Genomic DNA, 23,509 nt, shown 5'->3' with positions numbered 1-23,509 from the left:
TAGTTAAGAGAACCTAGTCATCGTTGTGGGGAGGTCAGGGGCAGGGTTAGTGGGAGATTCCAGCTCCCATAGGCAATGGAATTTCTATTGCACTAGCCTCCACTTGACTCAACAGAATTCTAAGCTTCTACCATTTCTGGGAACATGACTGGTGCCATGTATTTTCAGGTTTTATTACAGTAGCAGCTCCTTCCACTGCTAATTACTGTATCAAGCATCTATTGCCATGGATTCTGCTATATAATAGTAATTATAAATCTCAGAGGCCTCCACACTTACTGCCTGCTGTGGACTGGACATAATACAGTAATTTTTCACATGTTGTAATTGATTACTACTTTCAAAAGAACAAGTTTTTAAAGTAAAAAGGAGTTTCCATGTGACATTTCCATGTATATATGTATTATAACCAGAATTGGTTCATCCCTCTGTTTTTCTCCTTTCTACCCTCCTACGGTGATTTCAACAGGTTTAAAAATTCTATATACATTCTTATATAGAGAGAACATCAACCATATTCACCTTCTTAACTTCCAGGAGGGTAGAACAGGTCCTGCCTGGGGTGGGGGGTTATTACCAATGGAAGGGGTAGAAAAGGTAAGGAAAGGATGTAGGAGGGTGAATGTGGTGCATATACTGCATACACATGTGTGTAAATGGAAAGATGAGACCTGTTGAAACTGTTCTAGGAATGGGGGAAAGGGTAAAGAAGAATGATGGACGGGGTGAATTTAAGTATGATATATTTGATATATTGTGAGAACTTTTATAAATGCTGCAATGTACCCCTACCCAGTACAACAATAAAAAAAATTAGGAGTATTCTAGAGAAGGAAGGGAGGAATGGAAATATAATGGAAGGAGTGAGCTTGTTTAAGACAATACTGTATGCATGTTATGGAATTATCACAATGAAATCCCCTCATATTTTTAATGTATGATAATTCAAAAATAAAATAAAAATTTTTTAAAAAGTAAAAAAAACAGTAAAAGGAGTCGAAAAGACTATGTAGTGACAAAACATTTGATGAAAGTGCCATTTGCATTAACTTTGAAGACAGAAGTGAGAAATTACCCAATAAACCTGGGTTGGAAGAAGGGTGAATATGGTGGGAATATTATGTACCCATGTACGAAAATGAAAAAATGAGACCTGTTGAAACTATTCCAGGAATGGGAGAGAGAGATAAAGGAGAATGATGGAGGGGGTGAATTCAACTATGGCATATCGTAAGAGCTTATGTAAATGTCACAATGTACCCCCAGTACAACAATGATATGATAAAATAAATACACAAAAGACCTGGGTTGGAGATTCCTAGCCACACTGAAAGACACAGCTTCAAATTAAAGATTAAGGGTATGACTGTGAGAACTTTGTTAAGGTCACCAAAAGCATTGTGGAGCTCAGGGTCCCTGAGAGGCACAGAGGAGTCTGGAACTTCAGTGATACTGCTCCTTGAACCATAGCTTTCCCTACATCCCAATGCTTAAGTTTGAATAGAGAAGCTTGCCTCAGCAAGAACCATGATGGACCTGAATTGCATCAACTGACAGTGTAGGTTATGTGATGATACAGGGCTGTATGGAAAAGAATCTTGTGTTGTGCAGACATCCTTTAAAGTGTGATCTGAGCTGCAGAATCGTGGGATTATATGACGACTTTAGTTTTCTTGAGGGGGGTGGGTAGCTCACACTATGCCTCTCTGTTTAGGCTTAGCTGTGAACACTCATTGAATGTCCTGCATTCTTTCCTTAGTAGGGTGGTCACAAGCTGCCTTCCTCCTTATAGTTTAAAAGGAGATTGTCAAGGATTACTCCAAATTTAATCAAATATTTGAAACAGGGAGTTAGTGGCATGAAAGAGATAGGAGGACCTGTTTCTGAAGTGTTTAATGAAGTGGGCTGAGAGACAATGAAGGAACAGTCTTGGGTAGCAAAGTTTTGTTTTAGTTTTTAACTCCATGAACAATAGTGTATTGCTTATCTGTTCCCATGAACACAAGTTTCCACACAGGATGCTGACTGAAAAACAACTGGTCATGGCATAAAGGGTCAGAAGCCAAGTGGCTTGAAATCTGACTCTCACTTTGCATTAACTTCTATGAAAACTGGAATAGGTTTCTCTGGAGTTAACTTTCTGTATGGCACCTTTAATTCTTCAAGTGGATTATCTTGCTACAAAGACAGAATTGTCTAGAGAAATGAGCTCACAATGCCTCAGTTGATTCATTGTGTTTCTTGAAGACACTTACCAGCTTTTCCAACTGAACATTTAGTTTTCAATAAAATATTAGTATTTGGAAATATTGTAGTGATGGTTTGATTCGTACTTGTAATGACACTTACTATTCTAACTTATTAGCCTTGTTTTTCTCTTATTTTCCTCCTTACCTTTCTCCTATCCAACAGGCATGTGACTTTATTCTTCATACTCACCAAATGTTCAATTCATTTTGAGGAAATAACGTTCCACTGTTGTTAATTTGAACGTAATCATTTTTTCTGATCATCTTCCATGCTTTTAATTTGCAGGTCAAATTTCATTAGCTTACCAACTGAAAAAGAAAAAAAATGATAGCCCTTGGTTCCCTTTTCCCTGCGAGACTATAATTGCAGAGCAGCATACACATTTGTTCTGGGGATAATTAATCTATTTTAAGCTGCAAATTATATGCTTGAGATCAATATAAAATTAGCAGCCTGGAGTTGACTTCTTTCTGGCAGCCATGAAGGAGCATGGCTGTGAGTCCAGCATTTGATACTATTGAAGCTAATTGATACATGTGCTCATGCCCCAGAATAGATTTAAGAACTGGTTTCACGAGAGCCATTAACTTATCTTTGTTTTTTAGCTCTGATATAATCAATCAGGAGGGTTCCCACTCCCTGCCTTCCTACTTAAACCATCTAAACAACCTTATTTTATGGTTACACAGCCTACTGCGGACTGTAGAAAATATGGTAATGTTATTTTTCATATGTTGTAATTGACTACTTCCAAAAAAACAATGGTTTTTAAGGTAAAAGAAGCAAAAAGGGTTTTGTTAGGAAAGTGAAGAGCCATGGGAAGTTTTCTACTCACAGTTAATCCATGTGTAAAGACATACAGAGTTGCAAGCTCTGTATCATTAAATGTCTAAGCAATCTGAAACTGACTTCATCTGTCAGAGGAGGGAACCAGTGGTAACTTGAGAGTTCTTTCTTAAAGTTATTCTGTGACTTTAGTATCTTAGAGAAGCAAAAATAAATTCACTTTTTATGGACAGTATTTTTATGGAATTCTAGAATAGAGATTATAGACCATCCTAGAACTTTATCACTGGGAAGGTGACCATTGTAATTTGATCTATGTTGTGCCCTGAACTTGTCAATTATCCATGTTAATCACTGATTGACTACCTTTGCTTTCTTATTCTGGCAATGAAAAAGTCCATTTCTGGAATCCAAAATTAATTTATTGTTTTAAGGGAATCTTCATTTCCTTTAGTTGAGTAGGTAAATGATAATTTATCAAGTTAATTTAGTGTCTTAAATAAAAGGAAGAAAAAACCAGGAAGTATGAGCAACAACCATCCATATTCATCATGATTTATTTGCAATGTATATTTGTTGAAGCATAAATTAATGTGAAACAGTTGTTCTGCTTCTATGTTACTTCATCCTTCCTCATTCTTCTACATTTGTTGTCTTTTCCCTACCTTTATTGTGACAGTGCTGGGGATTAAACCTGGGCCTCCTGTATGGGAGGCAGGCAGTTAATCACTGCTATAGCCCACTACCATTTTTTTTTGAAGACAGTGAAGAGTGATTTATTAGTAAAGCAAAGCTTACCTTGAGTTGTGAGGTCGGCAGCTGGCTGAAAGTCAACTTCGTAAATAAGGACCACACGCCTCAAGGTGCGAGGTTGGGTAGGACCAATACAGCCCACTACCAATTTTTTTAAAAATAAATTTCTTTTGTGGCATTCTAATAATTTTTAGTAGTAAAGGGTAGTCTGAACCATTACAAATGTGTGACTAAGAGAAGTGCAAAAGAAGCATAAAGTCATAAGGAGTAGGGACAAAAATAGTGATATTTATTAAGGATCCAAAATATTCATGGTCTCATCTAATTTCCATATCAATTTTTAAATTTATAAATAGTGATTTTATTAAGGGTCTGAATTGCATTATTAGCTACTTAATATTTGTGCGGTCATTTAATTTTCAAATCATTTTTTGTAAAATGAGCAATGTTTGCCTACTTTATCAATTAGAAAATCGATGTTCAGAAAAGTCAACTACCAGCTGTGGCTCTGAGTAAGTTTGGTTCTTGGGTAGGGAAATGACTGGAGTCAAGGTTGAGCTAGTGACAAACCTTTGTTTGTCCACTACATCAAACTGAGAGATGACTTCTGGCAGGCATGCTTCACAAAGGGGAGTCATTAACACTGGATCTTGAATGATGGGCAGAAGTTTAAAGTCAAAAAGCCATTTAGGGCTTAGCATTCCAAGACAAATTGTAGCTTCACTCAGCTTCCATGAAGGAGTACGGTTTGACCTCATCAAAAAGTTGAGTGTAGAGAGATAATTGGTGGTCTTTCTGGAAAGATTATTTGAGGTCAAAATCTGCTTGACCTTGACTAGTGGGGTGAGGAGTATGGACTTTCATAGTAGATAGCCTCTCCCAATAGTTGAGGATAAGGGTAACATGATCAAAGTGGTAGATTAAAACCAATGATCTGGAGGCCATGAATTAAAGGAGAGACTGGTTGCAATTCAGTGACCTATTGGAAGAATGCCTCTCACAATTGAGAGGTAACCTGGGCAAGGCTAAGGTAAATTCAGAGAAAAAACATGATGAAATTCAGATAAATGAGAAAAAAAGGTTGGAACACAGGGAATGAGGACAAGAAAGGACTTTGGAATCTGCAATATAAATCTGAGCTTTTTAGATTGAATGACTGTTACAGTACTGATGGCATTGTGAGAAGTGTCAGGAGGCAGAGGTGATTTCATAGGATCAGAGACACTGGCTGACTCACACATACACATGAAAATGTGCAAGAGGATTTTGAAAGCTGGAGAGAAAAATTCAGTAGAGCATTCATAAGTAACCTTAGCTCTAATCTTAATTTTAAAATGACAGATAAAGGCAGTCAGTAAGTGAGGTCCTGCCTTGGTCAAAGGCACAGAGAAAAGAGGGCTGAGGCAGAACAATGGGAAAAGAACAGAGATGCTGCAACCCTCAGGGTGGGGAGATCTTGACACAGAGTCCAGGGGAGGAAGGAATTTCAAGCAGAAAGTCAGGAAAAATGATGAACTATTCCAGAATAATCAGGAAGAATGAGAATGTAGAGATTTGGTGGGCAACCTCCATGGGGCAAATCCAGTGATGGGCATAGGAATGGAAATCAGAAGAGAAGGAATGAAACAGAGAAAATGAGGGATTTAGGAAAATAAGCAGGTAACTCTTGTTGCTTTATGGAAGTTTGGTTGTGTAAAGAGTGAAGGGAAACTCATGTATTCATGCATGGGTGTGCATACATACATGCATGTCCAAGTGTGTGTGTGTGTATGCATGTGTGTGTGTGTGTGTACATGTGAAATAAGAAACAATGGAAGGACTGGGTATGCTGATGGAATGAAGAAGAATATATTGAACATTCAAGAATGTTTGAACATTCAATGAAGAATGAAAAACAGGTCATGTTAAGGTGAGGGCACAAACAGGGGAGGGAGGGTAAAAGAAGGAAGTAAAGAAGGTGAACATGGTTGATGTACTTTCTATAAAAGAATGAATATAGAATTTTTAAACCTATTGAAGTCACTTTTACATAAAAAGAGGACTAAGGTCGAAAGGAAGAAAATGGAAGGGATGAACAAATTCAGGATATTATATATATATATATTTCCATATAGAAATGGTCATAATGAAATTCTCCTAAACAAAAAAAAATGTATTTTTCCAAAAGTGAGGACAGGAGGGTAAAACAGGTCCTGTCTGGGAACTGGTACAAGTGGGAGCAGGGAAAATATAAAGATATAAGGAAGGGGTGTTGGACAGTTAATGTAGTGGAAATGTTATGCACTCATGTATGAAAATGGAAAAATGAGACCTGTTGAAACTATTCCAGGAATGAGGGGAGGGAGGATAAAGGAGAATAATGGAGAGGGTGAATTCATCTATGATATATTGTAACAATTTTTGTAAACATCACAACGTATCCCCCAGTATAACAATACTATGATATTAATAAGAAAATGTAAGAAAAACTGATGGATGAAGCCATGGTAAGAAGCAGATAGAGAACCTAAATGGGGGGTTTCATCTAGAAAATATAGTCATGTCTTCCTTCACATGACACAGGAGGGATGAGAATGAATCCATGGGAGACACTTGGAAAATATAGGGGAAAGTTGGGCACTACATGCAACCTGACTCTGATCGCTATAAAATGAAGAAGGCTAAAGGGACAGAGATGGACATAGATTAGTAAGGAAACTTAGAAACATTTGTGAACCTCTGACATGTAGACTATAACAGAGAGAGAGCAGAGATATGTGAAATCATGCCCAAAGGTCAGTTAAACAATTGAACTCTTTTAGAGGATGCAGTCAGCATGCAGTCAAAATGAAGCCATGCTTTATAATCTAGTGGTTTAGAATTAACATGAAGAAGAATAATGTTGAATGAAATAAAAATAGACAAACATTGGAATGTCTTATTATGAGCCAGATGGAAGAGGGAGGCAGATAGAGTGGGCAGAAGCTCCTGGTCAGGTAGCATATGAAGGGGCCATGGGAACAGTGGATGGTGAACAGGAGCTGTAGCACTGATGTAAAGGAGAGAGGTGATGATGATTGTGTGGTGAAGAAAAGAAAGGTCAGAGTTTAAGATTAAGAACTTAGGCTGAGAACATGGCTCAAGGACCCTGATCCCAAACTTCATGACTAGAAAAAAATCAAGAAACTGTAAAATGTGTGTTTAGTGACTGAAAAAGGCATGAATGTTAGAGGAAACATCAAAGTGTACACAGACCTTATTGTGAGGTCAGCATGCAGTGTAGGTACAGAGAATGGAGTCTGTAAAGGTTCCCTTAAGAAGAGTAGGGGCTGGTTGGCGGTGACTCTGAATTATTGTCCTACTCAGCACATCTGATTGATAGTGCTCACTGGGTGGCCACATATGTGGAAATATGGAGATAGAACAGAAGGAAAACCAAACAACCTCTCAGACTTATCTAGAGGGACTTACCAGATTTTATGAGACTGCAAGAAACAAAACTTGTCATTTTATCATTTTTAAGTATAATGACAATACAAGACTAATTATTTCATACATTGAGCTTTACTCTAAAAACTAGGCTCTGTTCCTATTATATCTCCTCTCCTCAAGTCAGATTAAAAGGTAAATAAATACTGTTGTGGCACATCCTTATAATCTCTACATTAAGGAGGCTGAGGCAGGAGGATCTTGAGTTTGAAGCCAGTCTGGGCTTCACTGAATGATCTTGTCAAAAAAGAAAGAAAGAGGGAGGAAGGAAGAAAGGGGGGGAGGGAAGGGAGGGAGGGAGGGAGGGAAGGAAAAGAGAGGAGAGAGTTTAGAAATGAAAGAAAAGAAGGAAGAAAGAAAAGGAGAGAGAGAGGAAGGGAAGGAAGAAGGGAGGGAGGCAGGGAGGGAAGAAATGAAAGAAAAGAGGGAAGGAAGAAAAGGAGGGAGGGAAGGGGGAGAGAGGAAGGAAGGAAGGAAGGAAGGAAGGAAGGAGGGAAGGAAGGAACATAAGTAAATCTTACACATAAGGTAGAGATTTGATTAAAAAAATTAATATGAACTACATGACCAGAAAGTAGCCTGAGGATTTTTTGAGGAACTGAGTGATTGTCTTCTATTCAGCTAGTAAGCTGATTTAGACAATGGACTTTTATTTGCTTTCCATGGCCCTAAATCCTGAAAGGCAGTCAGCTGTTGCACCTTCTACTTCTTCACCTGTTTCTTTGCTTTTATTCCCACCAGTCTTCTGAAATGTCCAGACCCTTTCTCGAGCCCTCAACAATTTCCCAATGCAGCACTCCTTGTACCTTTCTGCCCATCCTTGTCTCAACAACTTCCTGTGATGCTAACACTTGCTGGCCAACCTCCTCTGTTCCTCCAACCTGTACGATGTGCTCTGGAGAAGCAGAGTGGCTGCCATCAACAGTCCTCCTTTAAGATGAGTGGGGGACAAATGACTTATCCTCCCAGAAGTTTTCTCCACCTGCAGTAGGCACACACCTTCAGATGAACCACTTTACAGATGAGGAAAGCAAAATGTCAGAATAGGAGGCTTCATGCTCTTATTCCCATGGACAAATAGGAAATGAACAACTAGGAAAATAAACTGATTTAAGTAGCTTTGTAGGAGCTCTGGAACTTGGTCAGAGATCAACAGCAACTAGAATTCTAACTATCTATTCTTAGTTGTGTAAGGAAATATGGGCCCCAAAAGTGACCACGTGGAGAAGAGTGATCTGGCCAAGAGATTCTTTATTGCCAGGTGGGAGAGGGAGAGAGCAGAGAGAGCCAAAAGAGAGTGGGAGAGAGGGGCAGGAGCTTAAATACCCTTCAGTGGGACTCAGCATGATCTGATTGGTTAGGATCTTATGGTTCATGCTGATTGGAGGTTGGGGGCAGAAGGAGGATTCACGCTAGACTTGAGACAGGACCTTGACCCTGGAAAGCGGAGGCTTAAGGGTGCAGTAAGAACTGAAACCTGTTGGCGCCATTATTGCCAGCAAGTTGTCTGTGGGCTGCCTAAGGCTTTGGTCTCTGGGTCATGGTTATGGATGGGGTTCTGACAGCCAAAAGATGCTCAGATTTCAGGCTAGAGGAAGACAGAAGCAGTGGGTATGGCCTGTGAAAACCACAAGGGGGCAGGATATGAGGAACACATAGAACACCTGATAGAGGATTACATAGAACATCTCAGTCCCCAGAGGAAACTAGAGTGTGACACCAGGGCAAATGATGATTTTTAATAGTAGCCTTGTGTATAGGGGAATCGGACAAAAGCAATTTCCAGACCTGTGGAGACTGGTGTGTAGGAAAAACCCAAGTACCATAAGCCTTCATCCAGCATGATTAGTTAAGGTCTCTCTTGCACAGAGCCAATATGCAACACTGGGAGAGGTGACTGTTTTTTTCAAATGCCCAATACTCTATAAAAATTTAACAAGATTTCTCATAATATGGATTTTGTTACTATTCAGGTGTGAGGAGGCCAACAGATCAGAGGACAATTACTACTGGAAAAATGGCTTGTTATACTCACAGATACCACAGAAAGGGGCATGCCTCAACACTGAGGGTCACTGGGGAAGCTTCAGGGTCAGCCAAGGAGGAGGGAATAGGGAAACTGTGGTCTGTTATAGTTTTTGTGGGAAGGAGCAGGGCCAGGTGGGATAAGCAGATTTAGGATTGGGGGGGTTTTATAGTTTCAGCAGGGTCTAGGGTAGAGGGGCTATCCTGAAGTTGTTACCTGGCCCTCGGGTAATAGAGCAATGGTAACTGGAAACTAGTCATTGATTGACTTGTGTCCTATATTCAGTGCTTCCTGGATTGTCATATCTTTCAGAAATGCTCATCAAAAAGCACTGACTGAAAGGAGTAAGTTTGTCATTTGTTGAAAAGTTGTGTTGACTTGAAAAATACATTTATTTTCATTATTAGAAAATTGTTAAAGGCATTTCATTTGTTTTTGCCAATATTCCCATTCTAATTTGACCCATTTGTGTAGTCACCATGGGAAAAGAGGTTTGTGCAATAAACTGAGAACATTCAAGACAGCACCACAGGAAGGTGTGTTGTGAGTGTTATCAAAATATTGATTAAAAATTCCCACTAGCAGTGCTCTGAACAAAAATATTTTTATTACATCCTTTGACTCATGCCTGTTCTTATGGGAAATGGATCGAGCTGCAACTATTAGCATAACATCATAGTGAAACCAAAGTTTACTCTGATGAAGTTGACAGCAGAGGCTGTCTCTTGCCCATGGTTTGGACCCCAGCATTCCCACAGAGCTGGACCCAGGGGCATCCAGGCAATCAGAGCTGAAGATGTGGATCACTGAGTACAAAGACAACACATTGCCTTCTTATCATAGTGGTCCTGTGATGGGGGTCTCAGAAAACATTAGCATTCCTATCTTCATGATGAAGGAACTTTCTGAACCCCGATGGTGGTCACTTGATAAGAGTCTGGTTCAGCAGAACCCAGGTGAGTCTCTTTTCTCTTCCCAGTGAATTTAGTTTGTCAGAACCCCTCCTTTTAAGCATGGAATCAATGAAAAGCTTAAAGGTATAGACCATCCTAGTGGAGCCAGTCTCTACAGGATTGAAGGCTGGCATTTGCCTGGCTAAGTAAGTGATTTGCAAAGTGAATTCTCCAAGGTGCTCTGCTCTGGCTGCGTCGGGTGCCAAGAGTTTTTGGGTGATGGTTCGGGGAGCTGGGGTAGTGCCACCTGAAGCCTGGGGATAAGCAAAATTTGGAGCACAGAAAGGGATGAAAGGAACACAGAATAGTTGTTCATATTGGTGGCACATTGTCTCTTCTTTAATGCTATCAGCAGTTTAATCATACTTAATGTCATAACATTTGTCACAATCCCAGAGGAATCTAGCAGTTATCTGAGGGCAAAGTCCTAATTTTGACTTTGCTTTTCCCTGTACATTCCATGGGCAACCAGCAAATCTTTTCCTTCTGCCCTTGAAATCCCACAGGTGCATGTTTTTGGTATTTTTACTACTAGTCACCTGGCCTAGATGCCCTCTGATCTTAACCTTTTTTGTGGTTTCCTGTGGCTGTCCATGACTCTGACCCCAATCATCTCATCTCACTATAAGTGTCCATGTCACCCATGGAATGTGTCTGTCCCTCAGAAGGGACAGAATCTCAGAAGGGTTCTGTATCTCATAACAAAAAGCAAAGTTCTCTCTATGACTTAAGGGCCCTCCTTCACCCCGTGTCATCTCAAACTCCTTCCAACCAATCTTGCCAAACGTTCAACTCATACCATACCAGTCTGGTATGGTCCTTCTATACATGGACCTCAAATCACAGTCCCTTTTGCCTGGAGTTTTCTTTCCTTTTTTTTTTTTTTTTGGTGGTGGTGGTGGAGCGATACTTTGGCTTTATACATGCTAGGGAAGTACTCTAACATTTCAGTCATGTCCAAAACCCTTTTGTTTTCTTCTTTGCTTTTGAGATAAGGTCTTGCAAACTTTACCCTGGCTGGCCTTGAACTCGAGATCTTCCTGCCTCTGCTTCTTGAGTAGCTAGAATTATAGACATGTGCCATCATGGCCCATTGCCTGGAATTTTCTCTTCCTCATATTTCCAGAGGCTGCTCACTCACTTTCTTTTAGGTTCTCCCATTGATGTCCAATTGTTGGTGCTATATGTGAAGCCAAATACTGAAAACAAACCAAAACCAAACAGCAATCCAGTTCTGTGTGCCCATCCCAGGTCACTTCACATAACCCTTTAATCATGTACCACATACTGAGTGCTTTCCTTTTCTGCATCCTTTCTTCTGAAAGCATTTTTGTCAAGATTCCACTTACATTGATTCAGCAATAAAACACAATCATGTTGACATTTCACTGGGAAAAAGTGTTTCTAAAATGGTAAAATTGTCCTTCTTGCCCAATAGGCAGGACTTTTAGTGCCTCCCACACATGTCTGCAATACACCCATGCTTCTAAATGGGCCCACTCTTACACTGCCAACCTGTCATTTGAGCCTCACCTCTTTCCATGCCCTGTACCGTCTCCCCTGGGCATAACCAGGCCTTTATGTCCAGTGGACTGCAATCTCTCTGGGTCCTTGTACCTGCATGGCTTCTGTTAAGACTGCCTCCCTATGCTCTGCATGATGGAAAGTTACACATTCCTGCTCACTTTCAAGACCTAGCTCAGGTATCACCTAATTCCTTTGAAATCCTTGCCATCCTTGCAGAATGAGTTAGTGGCTTCATTGCTCTTCTTCCACAGGTATAAGCTTCTAAGATGGATATGATACCTCCACCTCTGTTCTTTTTTGCTTAAGATTGCTTTAGCTATTCAGAGTCTATTGTGGTTCCATATGCATTTTTTCACTCCTGAACCCTATTGAAGGCTAAAATTCACTTAGGATGCTGCATGCTTCAGGGAGCAAAATAGTGGGTCCAAGAACAGTGCATGGTAGGAAAAGGAAGCAGAGCTAAAATGAACCTGAGAAGAATAACTGCAAACATAATAGTTTTTCCTGCATTACTGTTTTGGGTTTGTTTGTATGTTTTTGACACAGGGCTTTGCTGTGTAGCCCAGGCTGGCCTTGAACTCACTATCCTCCTGCCTTAGCCTCCTGAGTGCTGGGATTACAGGCTTGCACCACCATGTCTGGCTTCTTGCATTACTTTTGGTGAAATAAGATAAGTGCTCCAGGAGTAAATCCTTGATTTGTAATGAGAGAGAATGAGCCTGTGAACAGTAAATAATCTTTGATCTGTGTAATAAAGATACTGCATGAACAGCTGTGAGGCATTGAGAATAATCTGACATCTGTCTCCTTCCTTCTTGTCTGTTTGGAGTGGACATCAGTGTCTCTCTGAGCCTTGCAGACTCTGATGCCACAGTACTGACTGATCCTACTCTGTGCAACATGTTCAGTTGGGTTGCTACCAGGTGGACGTGGAGGCTCAGGGTCTTGTTAGTGCTTCCTGATATGGAAGGGATCTCTGGTGAAGGGGTTGGTGAGCAACCCTCTTCCCTCTCCCTCTTTAAGAGTCGTTGCTCCTTAGTGGGGTAGCAGTCCAAATAACCACTGGGCCCCAGAGGAGAAACCATTGTGCTTGTCTGTCAGGCAGGGTGTGGAAGATCAGCAGTGAGTACGGACAGTTTCCCCAGGGGTTGCTGGAAAGGTTTTCCTTTACTAGGTCACTCTTTCTGCTTTGGATTACTTGGAGCTTTTCTGATCAGTGCCTGTTGTCAGAGAAATGTGGAGACTTCTTCAGTACCTTATCTGGATTTATGGAAGGTGATAGAGATACTTGGGGGGGAGGGGGAGAGGACTCGATACTGTATCATTCAAGATTCACAGTCCCAGGTGACTGCCATGTCCTTGGTACCTGTGAGAATCATCCTGTGCATATTTGTTGTGTTAGAGGGAGGACTTGACAGGTTTGGGTTATTGCATCTTGGAAGAATTAGAATTTGGTTTCTGACTTTGTTACCTTTGGAAAGAAAAAGCTGCACACTTCAAATTTTGTGCCTAGTGAAGATGTTACCCATGAAATAAATAGGTCAGAGATATACTCATGCAGAATGTGACTCAAAAATGATACTGCAGATACATTGCAAGCAAAAAAAAAAATGCTAAAGATAGCCATCTGAGATATTAACTCAAAGGAGTATCACAAATTATTGAATCCACAAGAGTAAAGAACTTGGGTGCACATTGATTCCAGTGAAGCATATCAGTTGTGCTCATGTTTTACCTGTGGGGAAAAAATCAAGGGAAGGTCAAGAATGAGCCACAAAATTGAAGTTGTAAACATAAAACATAATTCAATAATAATATGTATACACAGAAAAAACCCTGAAAAGAAGTAACTTACATTAAAATGAAAACCAGTGATCACCTTTGATTGGTTTTGGATTGAATTATAATTTAATTTTATTCTTTACCCTATTTTCAAATTTACAGTTTGTTTGTATCACTCTACCACTTAAATTGGCTTATATTACTCAATGAAGATAAGAATTTTAAAATTGAGAAAAGCCACAATTTCCAGGCAAGATTAAGAAAGTGAGGGAGAAAGCCATCCAAATGCCTTCCAGTAGGAAGAGTTCACATATTTTTCCTAATACCATCTGAGTTACATTTTTCATACTTCCATATCCCATGGATAACTCATGATGAATTGATTAAAAGAACATAAACTTCTCCACACATACTTATGTAAAGGCAAGTCTTTTGATATAGATGCTTATAGACCTCTGGGTGTTAGTACTTCTGAAAGTATACATTTTATAAGAGTAATGAACCCAAAAGTGACTACTTGAATTGGAGACGTATATTAAGTGTCTGGCAATCATAATGGATACAAGACAAAAGCACAGATGTGCAGTTTTACAAATGACAAACATATAGTCTAGAAACCATAACAGATGTGGCCATAATGAGAATGCTAAATAAGAAAACTGTTTTTACATTTATACATTGCTGTGGGCCAATTCTTAGAAAGATGAGTCAGAAAGAAGTGATAAGAATAGTCGAACAAGAAAAATGATCCAAATGTATTCAAAATGCACATCTTGAAACATCTCTGAAAATCTTTGAAATGAATCTGGAGAGAGGTGAACGAGCTCATTCCAATCAACTGTGCTGCTGAAACAATGTCCTTTTTCTTTTAAGATAGTTGGCCCTTTTACCAACATCATCAGCCCCGAAATTCTCTCACGATACCATCATTACCGAAATAGAGCAGTGAGTGCTCATGAGACATTGGAAATAATAACCCAATTACAGAGATTGTTCATTGCTATGGTGTGGTTTCCACAGTGAAGACATCAAAGACTATAAATGACTTTCCCAGTTTCACAGAAAAAGGATGAAATAAAAAGCTAAATAATTGAAGTAGCACATCTTGTGCTGCTCCAATCGTGCTTGACCTCAGATTATCACTAGGACTTCCCTCTGTCTCCCATTTCCTTTCCTGTTCCCTGACCCCTGAGCCCCTCAGCTGTACTTTCTCATGGCTGGCCCCATCCAGGTTTAGTCACATTTGAAAGTATTCCTGTATGTAACACAGGTCATGAATTCTTCTCTCTCTCTTCTCTGGGATCTGTGAAACGAGGTCTGATTTCTAAAGTCTTACTATCGTACAAAATGAGTGGCTGTCTTGAGAAGGTGTCAGGATGTGTGGGATCAGGTCCTGCAGGTGGGACTTTTCTTCCTTGCTGCTGCTAGCTCAGGAGTCTGAGCACCCAGGAAGAGCGTCAACTCCCCAAGTCTTCTTGTGTTTTTTTCCATGCGTTACTCTTGTTTCTGAGAAAATTCAAAGACACACATCATTTATTTAAATAATGAACTGCTTTCTACTCATTGCAAAATACACATAAAATCTTTTAAGTGCCAATTTGAAGAAGTCTGAACTTGATTTTCAAGTGTGCTTTCATCTTATATAGCCACTACTAAAAATAACTAAGATTCTGTAAACATCTCATGGAGTGGTGAGCCAAATGGCAATATAAAAATGAAAAATGAATGATAAACATGAAATTAAACTCCAAGCTTTAACAGCAAGTTGGGGTTTTCCTGTTCTGAGCCCTCTCTTTATCTACAAATAGATTTTTAAAGAGAATGGTGACCACATAGAAATAACCATAAATGAGATTTAACTGAGTGGTGGCCTTTATTCTTTTATTAAGTTAATTAATTTTTAAATTGATATTAAAAACATAAACATGTTTCTGAGGTATCATGCAATGTTTCCTTGCATGTATACATTGTGGGTTAACATATCTATCTTCTCAAATATGTATCATTTCTTTATGATGAAAACATTGATCCTACTATGCAGTTTTTTGAATAATGGAGGGCCTTGGGATCTTCTTGTGGCCCTAAGTGCAGAGCAGGAGGGCTGTGTCCTAGGGCCGTTGAGATCCCCATAGGGCTTGTGGAGCACATGGACTTCTTTGATGCATTATACCTAAACATTTGTGGTGTAAAGTGTGTAAGTGACAGGACTCTAAAGAAGACCCCAGTGGAAAACCAGGTCTCCTCTTAGTCATTTCCAAGTGAGGTCCAGGGAAGGAAGAAACAGCACAACAGTCTGAGGAACTTGGGTGTTTGCACCAGAGCTTCTCATTTCTAAGACCCAGATGGGGCAGAACCTGTGGATGCTTAGATTGGTGTTCACAGGACAGGAAAGGTGGGCAGGTGGCTGCTGTGGTGGGCTCTCCTAAAGCATACTGCAGGGAGTATGCAGTGGTTCCCACTGTGGTGCTTAGTGGAGGTGCCCGGTTTCAGGTTTTCAGTGCTGCTGAGTGTTGGTGAGTGATTTGCTAAGAAAGGCACAGACCCATGCTCTGCCAGTGTGGAGCAGGCTCTGTGCCCCTGGAGAGCTGCCCATTTCTTTGGTCCTGTTTCTACTTCTGGAGCACAAGAGTGTGCCTTAACAAGACCATTCCGTGGGGCTTCTTTTATCTGTAGATTTCACTATTCCAGAAAGCTACAAGCTAACTTACAATGAAATGCATACATGCTACTGGTTTCTTCAACACAGAATTTTATCAGATTTCTGCCTGAGAAAGGATATTATGCACGCATTGGGGAGGTCTGGCAGGAGAGGGAGTTACTAAGCGCAGGGGCTGTCAGTCATCCACCAGTGAGAGGAGAGACCAGATGTGCTTTTGCCCTAAAATCAGAACTCAAAAGATGACACAAATTCAGGGAGTGTGCTACAATGAAAGGCAATAAATTTGTCACAAGAATGAGGGTACAGAAAGCTAATATTAGATCATGATTTTTAATCTCTCAGCAGTGACTCTGACGGTTTAAGGTAAGAAAAGATATTTATGCAACCTGCTTAAATAAAGATTCAACCTTGGTAGTTTACAACTTTATTACTGAATTACCCACAGAAACAGTTGCTGCTTTTCACTGTAGAGTGAACAGGGCAGAGGCATTTGACCTCAGCCTTGTCTCCTTCCCACTGTATGGGTATGGTCTTAGGAAAATCAAAAGTGTGTGCTGGGGAGAGGTGCATGACACACAGGTAGGAAAATGGGTTGTGTCATCTGCAGCCCTAGGCTTGATCCCAGCATGTCACAGCTGTCAGACTCTGGAAGGCTTCTTGAATTTCTGCTCTTCATGTTATCTCTTCTCAAATGGGTATGATAATGCTCATTATTAGATAGATAATACTGAGATGACAATGTTGTTCTCCAAGAATTTATACACACAGCATTCAACACATGGCCACATGGTAATTTTTGTATAGCTGTCTCAGTATCTGTGGAGGATTAGTTCCTGGAGCCCTCCCCATACCAAAATTCTAACCTAGGCTCATCCTCCCATACACTTTAAGTCATCTCAAGATTACTTACACTACCTAACACAGTATAAATGCTATGTAAGTAGTTCTCGTACTATACTGATGAGAGAATAATGACCAGGAGAACAGTCTGTACATATTCAGTACAGATGCAGTTTTTATTCAGAATATTTTTGATCCATGGTTATTGGAAGTTGCAGATGTGGAACCCATGGATAAGGAAATCAATGTCATACTTTGGGGTACCAGCCCTTTCTCTTTGCTCATGTCTATAAGGACTCAGAATCTGAGAACCTCTTATCCCGTCCATCTCTGTATCTCTTCCAACTGAACTCATCTTTCTTGTGCATAAATATGTTAAGAACATGTAATACTCTCATCAAACTTCAAATAAGTAATACTGTACTTTTAGATATGGTCGCCATGCTGTATATGAGCTCTCCAGAACTTATTTATATCATGCCTGAAAGTTTGTACCCTTTGACTAACATCTCCACAAATTCCCTACTCCAATCCTCGATAAACACCCTTTTACCTTATTTTTATGAATTTGACTTTTTAAAATATCACATGTAAGTAAGGTCATGCAGTATTTGTCATTCCGCGTCTGGCTTATTTCACGTAGCATAATGTCCTCAATTCATCCATGTTGATTAAAAAAGCCAGGATTTCTTTTTTAAGGCCGGATAATATTATTTCACTGTGTTTGTATACACATGTATACAAATATACCCAAAATATATGTGTACATGTGTATCGGTACCTATATCTAAATATATACTACATTTTCTGTATCCATTCATCTATCTATAGACATTTGAGTTATATATATACATATACATATATAAATATATTTGAGTTACATATATACATATATGTAAATATATATTTGAGTTATATTTATATATAAGTTGCAATGAACACAGCATACATATATCTAGTCAAGATAATGGTTTTATTACCTTTGAATACAATCCCATCGTTCCTTTGATGGGATTGATGGATCATATTGTGATTATATTTTTTATTTTCTGAAGTACCTCTGTGCTATTTTTCATAATGAATGTAGTAATTTACATTCCCATGGACAGTGTATGAGAAATGATGGAAATGTTAATGAGTTTTATTATGATAATCATTTCACAATAGATACACACACTAAAACATAACAGTGTAGTCCTGAAATATAGATGCACCTTCACTTTTAATGGTGGAGATACGTCCTGATGAATTCATCATAAGTTGAAAATCTTGTAGGTGGAAAATGCATGTGATACAAATACCCTACAACACATCACAACTTTGCAAAGCAATGCAGTGTGGAGGCTTGTGGCTGCTCAGGAGCTGCAGTCATGATGGCACTGCCCAAATCATGAGAGAGTACTGCACATTTCTAACCCCAGAAGAGATTAAAATTTCAAAACTTAAGTGTGATTTCTACTGAGTGCATGTTGGTTTTGCATCTATCATAAGGTTGGGAAATCATAAGACAAACCACTGAGTCAGTGACAGCCTTTTTATGAATGCTTTGTTTATCTTTTAAAAAAATTTATTAGCATAAAATAAACATATACATTGTGATATTCATATATGTGCTTACAAATATAGCTTAATTAGATTTACTCCTTCCATTATTCTCCCTCATCCCTTCTTAGAACTATTTTAACAGGTTTCATTCTTCTATTTTCATACATTGATAACAAAACACATCTGCCATATTCACCTTCATTCCCCCTTTCCTTGTGCCCATCCACCTCCCACTGGTAACCACCCCCTGGAAAAGAACTGTTTTTCAGGGACAATCTTTACACATTTTTTATTCATCAACTGTATCTCACTAAAGCTTGATGAAGCAATAATGATTTCAACAAAGGAAATTTAATTCATTAAACACGTGAGATGGGGGTAGGATGTCAGTGGGGGTGGAAAATGGAGTACCAGGAAAAGGTAAAACATGCCTATAGTTAGAGTTCAGGAAAGTGACAATAATCCAGGTTTTCAAATGAGATCAGTGAAAGAATAGAATAACACGAGTGTTTGGGATTTTATTGCCAAGAGAACCTGTGTCTGGGTAAAGAATATGAACACAACTTTTACTTTTACTTCTCTGTGGAAGTTTTCTAGGCTTCCAGGAATGGGGTGGGTGATGAGTAGAGGCAGGCTGAGAGGCAATATGAGTCAGGGTTGCCTGGCAGAGTGCTTCTGTGCGTGAGCCCAGTATGGACCTGTGTAGTGGAAGGACTTGGAAAGTCCTTGGAGATGTGAGGTGAAGAAGAGTGGGGATGAAGAACCCTTAGGTTTTGAGTCTGGGGGAATAATGGCAATATTCAGGGCAGTGGGGGAACTAAAGGAGGAGAGCATCCTAGACTGATGAGCGTATAGGGCCGTATGTAGCATATGGCCCTGACAACCATGGGAGTTTGGAGGAGATCCAAAAGGTGTGAGGAGCTGGGGCTCAGAGAGCCCAGGGGAAGACATGTGGCCCAGCACACATTTCTTCTATGTAAGAAACATGTAGTGATGGAGGTTTTTCTGTCTGTCTCATTCCTACCTGGGTATACTGACAGTTGATTCTGCCATGACCACCTAGGGGAGTTAGCAATAGCCCCACCAGCCAAATGCTTTGGAGGGAGAATTTGAACCAAGCAGGAAAGTTAAAAAAAATATAATAAAGCATATTATTAAGGGTAGAAACTTTGAGCTACCCACTCCTGGGGAGTCATGTAGCAATGATTAACTCATGTATGCCTGTTAAACTCAAATGGCATGGGTACTTCTGACTGACTACCTGTAAATTTTGGGTTTTTCATGTCCTCATCAGGTTTGAGGATTTGTAGGATGACTCACAGAGTTTAGGAAGGCACTGTACTTTATAATACAGTTTTATCTTAAGGATGTAAATCAGGAAGAGCATCTAAACAGAAGTGTATAAAGTGAGTTATGGTCAAATGTATAGTTTCCATGTCCTCTGCACATGGAATCCAGACTCACCAACCTCCAGGACATCCAGCTGTTCACAAACCAGAAGCTACAAGGAGCTTTGGTTTCCCAAGATGTGATCAAAGTTTAATTAAGAATAAGTTATTGGCCACATGATTAAATTCCATATCCAGCCCTCTCTCCTCCCCAGGGGTTGGACTAACTCCAAGTGCCTACTCTCTTATCATATGTTTCATTTTTTGTACCTACCTCTTTGGACCAAGTTCTCCAAAATATCACAGAGCAAATGTGTTTCCTCTGATACCTAATGATGTTTTAGCTACCCAAAGACATTCCCATACTCTCTCATACTCCAGGGGTGTGTGTGTGTGTGTGTGTGTGTGTGTGTGTGTGTGTGTGTGTGTGTATTTTCAGGTTTAACAATTTCAGTATTCTCCTATGTTCCCAAAAATTACATAATTCCCCAGTCTTCGCTCACTTTTCTAATCTAGAATGTTCTAATGCATATGCAAAATCTGGAGTTACAACAGCACAAATATATCTCACTATATGCCACACCCCAAGGAACACCTTCCACACTTGGCAGAGTCTCACACTTTGTAAGCACTGTCTAAGGTCAGTTGGCTTTTGTGCAACCACCTGGTAGGACTGACTGACTGGAGGCTACACATCAAATGAAATACTGGCTGTCTTTGAGTCAGAATTTCAGCTAGGGACTGAGGGTGATGTTACAGTCAGTGAAAGACAGACAGAGGAAGACTGGCATGTGTTATTGGTCCAGACAGGCAAGGAGTCAACTCCATGCATTCCAATTCATGATGAATGTGTAAGTCAAGTCCAGGATTTAGGAAGCCACACTGCAAGCATTAGGCCACACACTGGGAGTCTGGAACTGAATATGTGGAAAATATTAATTTATCATCACAAAAAATGTTCTGGAAAACTGTACAAAAGACTTGCTTAACAAATAGCTCTCACTGTTCTTTCTGCTATGAGCCAGAGCTTGCCTTAGTGCATGGCTGAGCCCAGGATGGAAGAAAATAAACTTCTGGCATAGTCAGAGAGGGGAGCAGGTGGCAAATGGGCAGAGGTCAAGATCTCTGAGGGCAAAACTGGTTGGATTTTGGAGAGCTGTGGAGCTGTGGTCTGTTCCAATACTATACTTTTTAGTTTATTTATGTTAACTTTCACTTCATAGTGTTTGAGGAAATATTTAATGTGTCCTCATAAGGGAATACAAAATACAGACGATAGGATAGATCAAAAGTGAATCAAAAAGAGAAGAAAATATTGTGACAACATGAAGTGAAGCCAGAATTTTGTGCTTACTGAATTGGCACCCATGTGCAAGCCCTACATTAACTCCAAACATTTGAAACAATCAATTAGAAAAAGGAAACCTAAGCTCGAGACACGGTTTAAGTGCCTAGCAGACAAAGGCCCTAATTGCAAACCCAGTACTCCTATCCAAAAAAAAAAAGTGAGAAGAAAAAGGAAACGTAATTACTCTCACAGTTCACAGTGTCTTAAGATGAAGCACAAATCGATCTCCTAAAGTTATCGAGTTCTTCTTTAGACAATACCAGCTGGAATTTGCTAGGAAATGATGCCATGTTGTATGATATTATGAACAGCCTTCATAATGAGATCTGTTTAGTTGAAAACTTGGTGGAATTTCTCCATATTGACTGCTGGCATTACACAAATTCACAAGTCCAGGAAAGTAAACACAGCAAAGCAAAACAACTTCAAAACCAAAAGTGGCCCAAAGGAATGGTCCAGTTTTCTTTATCCAAACCTGGCTTAATCTGGAAGGAGGGAAAGGAAAAGAGAATGATAGAGTGTCAAAATGTGACATCTGTGAAGGTAGAGGGTGTAAGGATGTGTATTAACAGCTGTTAGAAAAGGTAGGGGAGGTGGAAGGCAAAAGGGTAAGGAAGAGTAATGGAAGGGGTTGAACAGACCAAAGTAAAGTATACCCTCAGTGGCGATTCATTGAGAAACTCCTTTGAACATTGACTTAGATATTAATAAGACTATAAAATAGGTAAAGTGTGTGGGAGGGTACTTGCGGGGGGGGGAGGTTGAATGAAGGAGATGAAGGTGAGGGAATATGGTGGATGGACTTCGTATACTTATATGAAATAGAACAAAGAACAAAGAAACCTCTTGCAATTGCTTCAAGTGGGGTGGAGAAGGGATCAAAGGGGAGAGATGATATGGGCAACCTAACCAATGCACAATGTAAGCCTATTTGTAATTGCCATGATAAGTTCCCATGTACAATGAATATATTCCAATAAAAATTTTTTTAAATGAATTGAGTATTGATCATGTTTCTAGCAAATGATCTCCTTCAAATATTGTTACTTAGCCTAACTCTGTTTCCCCACAGTAAAATATGAATGACATTTTGCAACAGCAAAAATTCCAGCACACCTTACCTGAATTGCAAAACAGAATTTCTCTTTGTTGCTGCTAATGGGCTGAGGCCTGGGTAAAAGCAAACAGAAGGTAATTTGCAGGCACAGAGAGACAAAAGGCTTAGAGGAGGGTTGAGGCTCATCATGGAGGAGAAGGTTGAAACTCACTTTTTGCTGTGAATTTGTTGTTCACAGGAATAACACTCTATAGCCATCCATAGGGAAGGGCCTTGCTGAATGAAGACAAGATGTGAGTTGAAGGAATGCTGGGGGGTAGAGACACCAAATATGGAAGAAAAATCTTTGAGTCACAAAGGGGTGACTTTGGTCCTTCTTTGACATTGTTCAGGAGAGATGTTGACATATGTAGTTAGCTATACAGTGCTTAGTCATTTCTTTACAAATTGGAAGACAGTGATTATTAAAGAGGGAAGTACACTGACTGGATTAGGACATTACACAGCTGTATTTCTAATCAGAATCTGTTTTCAGGGGATGAGTTCCCTGCAGCTTAAGGGAGTACACACCTTCTAGGACAATTTTTCAGGTGAGTATTATAAACATGGCCTTCACATTGGTTAATGTAGCAGTGTCTCCCCAGCCACTTCTCTTGTGAGACTCCAGATGGAGTGGGATGGTAGTAACACCAATGTGTTTTAGGTACAGAATTAAGTGTCAGTTCTCTCTGTCTTGTTACAAAATATAATGCACCTGCCCACCTTCTCTTTCCCTGTCTCCCTTTGAATCATAGGATGACAAACATTTAGTTAAAATTGATAGTAAAGTATTATTTACGCTCTTCCTTTGGCTTACCAAGTTGACAATGCAGTATTCTTAATTGGTGTTATTTCCTTAGATCATAATGTTGAAGCAAGGATAAGTTGCGGTTATCTTCTCACATCCTAATATTCAGGATTCCCTTTAACAGTCCCTGACACCTGCCCAGAGGTCCAGCAGTACACTAGTTAACATGTGTTATAGAACAAGTCATGGTGGGAAAGAAGGCAGAGCCTTCTTGTGGTGAAACTGTTGATGCTGTTGGATGCCTAAAAGACAGTCAATGCTTGAGTGTTTCCAGAGATGG

The 23,509-nt window shown here is 39.8% G+C and overlaps 1 pseudogene; it reads left to right on the top strand.

The window, feature by feature from the left end:
* Positions 1 to 23,509, top strand: part of LOC141418105 (ATP-binding cassette sub-family A member 13-like) — a 47,521-nt pseudogene that overhangs the window by 10,945 nt on the left and 13,067 nt on the right.

Source organism: Castor canadensis, chromosome 2, assembly GCF_047511655.1.
Source record: "Castor canadensis chromosome 2, mCasCan1.hap1v2, whole genome shotgun sequence".
In the NCBI taxonomy this organism is placed as follows: domain Eukaryota; kingdom Metazoa; phylum Chordata; class Mammalia; order Rodentia; family Castoridae; genus Castor; species Castor canadensis.
This window is presented reverse-complemented; position numbering and strand designations above follow the sequence as displayed.